The sequence below is a fragment of the Penaeus monodon genome, unplaced genomic scaffold (genome assembly GCF_015228065.2).
Source record: "Penaeus monodon isolate SGIC_2016 unplaced genomic scaffold, NSTDA_Pmon_1 PmonScaffold_6720, whole genome shotgun sequence".
Taxonomy (NCBI): Eukaryota; Metazoa; Arthropoda; class Malacostraca; order Decapoda; family Penaeidae; genus Penaeus; species Penaeus monodon.
This window is the reverse complement of record NW_023661796.1, coordinates 1-3,974: the sequence shown is the minus strand read 5'-3', so window position 1 is coordinate 3,974 and position 3,974 is coordinate 1. Positions and strand designations below refer to the sequence as shown.

Genomic DNA, 3,974 nt, shown 5'->3' with positions numbered 1-3,974 from the left:
AAGATGCTGATTCTATGAGCGGATTCTCCTGAAGATGGTTGAGGGGGAAACCAAATGGGTAGCCTTCAAGAACCATCCTAGTCTTCTTGGGAGATGGTCTGTAAGCACATAAGTTGATGGTTTTACCACTGCTGAGAACTCTTGTATTCTGAAGTATGTAGAAGGTAGCTGAGTCCTTTGCTTTGAGAATGTACTCTATCTTGTTTGTGATTTTTTTAAAAACCTGGAGAAAAGGAAAAGCCTTCTCAAAGGCTAACAGAGCTTCGATAGATGTGGAAAAGTCGTCATTAGGTAAGATGATAAAGCTGGAGGGCTGGTCTATAGCAGGGGATGATGTGCATTGTTCACTGTTTGCCTTCGGAATATCTTGTGAAATTTCCATATGTCAACAGATGATGTGTTAATGTTGCAAGACACTCCTATTGCCTCGCTCTCTGGTTATGGTTTGGTGGAGGCCTCCACAGGTACCAAGGAACAGGGAGGTATCTTCTTGGCCATGATGAAGGGAGCAATTAACTAAGATTGACCATTTCTCGTGCAATTTCCTCAAACTACTAGCGAACATGAGGAAATGTTAACCCTAAAATACACCCTTCTCCCGAGTTGAAGGCAGCCAACTACAAGCCCCCCTTGTGGCACTGCTGTGGCCTCAACTTTTGAGGAAGATCCCTGAGGAGGAGAATGAGGACTGGCTATTTGATGATTCCAAAGAGTGGATTTCGTCATAATGGTATGGAATGAGGGTCCTGAAGGGAGGGAAAAAACAGTAACACTGGTTCAGAGGCCATAAGTGTCATCACTTGCAGGAAAGGGCAAAATTGTGGCCTTTCTTAGTCTCACTGAGATGCACTGAGACAAGGAAATGGGCAGCCATTGACTTATATTTCTAGAAGAGTAATGGGTAAAGAAAACCTTTAAAAACTATAATGGACGCATCCAGTTATTATTCCTTTGCTTTTCTTTGCTTAAAATAAATAAATAAATAAATAAAATATAAAATAAAACAGAAGCAAAGATTTTGAGAGACCAGTTGTTTGGAAAGACAGCCAAATCACTATGGGATTAAGGGAGGATTTTAAAAAGTCCTCTAACTTTGCTAATAATGCAGTTAGAAATATTTAGGCAACAGTATGTCATCCACATCTTTTAGACATGTCAGGCAAGGATCAAATGACAACCAAAGGAAAGCATATTACCGCTGTTTGGAGTTAATTTTTATATATCATGGCATCCACATATGTACAAGAACCCCATGCAGCTTTCTTTTAAAAATCTCGATTTTTTTTTTTTTTGTTATATATGATTTTTAGTTTTTTTTTCTTTGCAATTACTAAACATGTAGGTATGAAATACAGGAAGACATAATCAGTCGTTGGTGCAAAGGCTTATTGTTGAAAGTTAAAACGTAACCCACTTTGTCCGGATTCTCATTCACGTTGTACTGACGTAGCTGAAAATCTCGTCCCGAAGAATAGCTGAAATGACTGCCAGCTGCTGCTGAGGACGAGGGAATGGCAGATGGTGAACTCACCGACGACGCTGACGAAGCAGACGGTGAAACAAACTGACGATACAGAGTGAACAGACGGCGACGAATAAGACAGTACGCCTGAAGTGGCTGTCTCCGCTTCGGGCACGCCGTCGCCTTCCACCACGAAGCCGATGCCCTTCCCTGCAGTGTAGGTCAGCGTCCTGACTCATTCCCTCGTCGTCGGTGTACGTGTACGAGCCTCGAACAGTGCCGTCTTGGTCGCTGGTCTCAGTTCGGGATTGTCCTTGTTCTGATAATTGAAGGCATAAGAGGCATCAGCGTTGGAGTCTGCCAGAGGGTCGACGAAGGGAGTTTGTCTCACAGGAACAATGTTCCCCGAAGGAATCCCGAGGGGCGCTCCGGGAACCGCTGGGCCGCGAGGCAGATGGTCTCCTTCCACTACGAATCCTGTGTCAGCTCCAGCCTTATACTGCACACTTCTTCTCTGTCCGTCGTCCTCGGAGGTGAAGGCAAAGCTTCCAACCACGTTGTTATTGGCGTCGGCCGTTTCTCCTCGGGAGTGAGTGGAGGTTTGGAAGTCGAACGACTGTCGACCGTCCAGAGCGAGAGAAGTTTTCACGTTGGCCTGTTCCACGGGTTGCCTGGGCGTTGCAGCGCTGGGAGAAGCGGCATAAGTCTGTACGCGGAGTGGACCAGAGCGGGATAGTTGCTGGTTGACCACTGCGGGGAAGTGCAGTCGTGCAGAGGAGAGTTTAGTGGCTGCGGGAGTAGAGCTGGGATTGAGTGGATCCTGTGGCAGGTCGTCCCCTTCAATGACGAAGCCAATGCCACTTCCAGCTGTGTAGGTGTAGGAGCGAGTTCGTCCATTTTCGTCGATGTAAGAGTATGAGCCACGCACTTTGCCGCTGGCGTCGCTGAGTTCCGAGCGCGCGTGCTCGTCTCCTTGGAAGGTAAAGCCGTAGGAAGGGTCGGCGTTGGGGTCGGCCAAGGGGTCGCGGAAAGGTCTGCGATTGCGGGCCAGAGCGTGAGCAGTGTCGAAGTCCGGATGTGTGGCCGGGAGATGGGTGCCCTTAGGGACGAATCCGGACTGCCCTGCTTCGTACTGCAGGTTAACTGTTTGACCCTCAGGGTTCACATAACCGAAGGCGCCGCGTTGCTCCCCGATTGCTGATGAGCGTGCGCTCTCGAAGGCGCCCTCGCCGGTGTCGTGGCCATACTTAAAGGTGCCGTCCCTGTGTCGGACGTAGTACTGGGAGCGTCTTCCAGTTCCCACTCGGGGGATTTTGTAAGCGGTCTCGTCCGGGGAAGGCGAAGCCACCACGACAGCCACAATAGCAGACAACGCCTGCAAGGAAAGAAACATCGCAATTAAAAGGAAGCACCAATAGCATTTTCCTGTCCGTCATCCACGCAAAAGAAATGAATTTGTCTATTATGTGAATAAAAAAAAAAAAAAAAAAAAAAAAAAAAAAAAAAAAAAGATTATATATATATATATATATATATATATATATATATATATATATATATATATATATATATATATATATGTGTGTGTGTGTGTGTGTGTGTGTGTGTGTGTATGTGTGTGTGTGTGTGTGTGTGTGTGTTTAGATATTTACTAGTCCTGTTTTAAGGCCCATGGTTCCCTCTGAGGAAAGTCAGTCTGACGGGAGAAGGCCACCGGCGATGTGCAACACCGTGAATGTCTTTCCGTCTTTTATACCCGAGCATCATGCATGATGTCCGATGCCTGGGAGACTATTACTTTTTTGTAGATGAACCTGTTTTAAGAAATACGGCTCATGCACAAGGCCAAATGACCTTGTGTGGACACGAAATTCCCATAGTGCTTTAGGTTTAATGCTACATTTAGAAACAGTTCCAGTGAAATGGAGGATTATATTTATGCCAGAATAAGCCAATGCTGCACATGTATATCCATCCTTCGGTTATTGTATATTTAATCAAATCTGCTAGTTGCCTCTCTACCTCAAAGTTGTGTGGCTTTCCCGAAGATTACGATCGCAGTATGTAAACCTCTTCTAATAAACATGCAATACTCCATATTTCACATTATTTTACATTTTTCCCGTATGACAATCTCTCTCTCACACTCTCTCTCTCACACACACAAACATACACACACACACACACACACACACACACACACACACACACACACACACACAAACACACACACACACACACACACACACACACACACACACACACACATATATATATGTATAAATATATATATATATATATATATATATATATATATATATATATATATTAATATAAGTATATACATATACATACATATGCAGTATATATATGTATATATATATATATATATATATATATATATATATATATATTTATACATATATATATGTTGTGTGTGGTTGTGTGTGGTGTGTTGTGTTGTGTGTGTTTGTGTGTGTGTTGTGTGTGTGTGGTGTGTTGTGTGTGTGTG

At 44.2% G+C, this 3,974-nt stretch overlaps 1 pseudogene; it reads right to left on the bottom strand.

Moving 5' to 3' along the window:
• Nucleotides 1-1,076: 1,076 nt before the first annotated feature.
• LOC119571532 lies at nt 1,077-2,986 on the bottom strand (annotated as a pseudogene).
• Nucleotides 2,987-3,974: the final 988 nt, after the last annotated feature.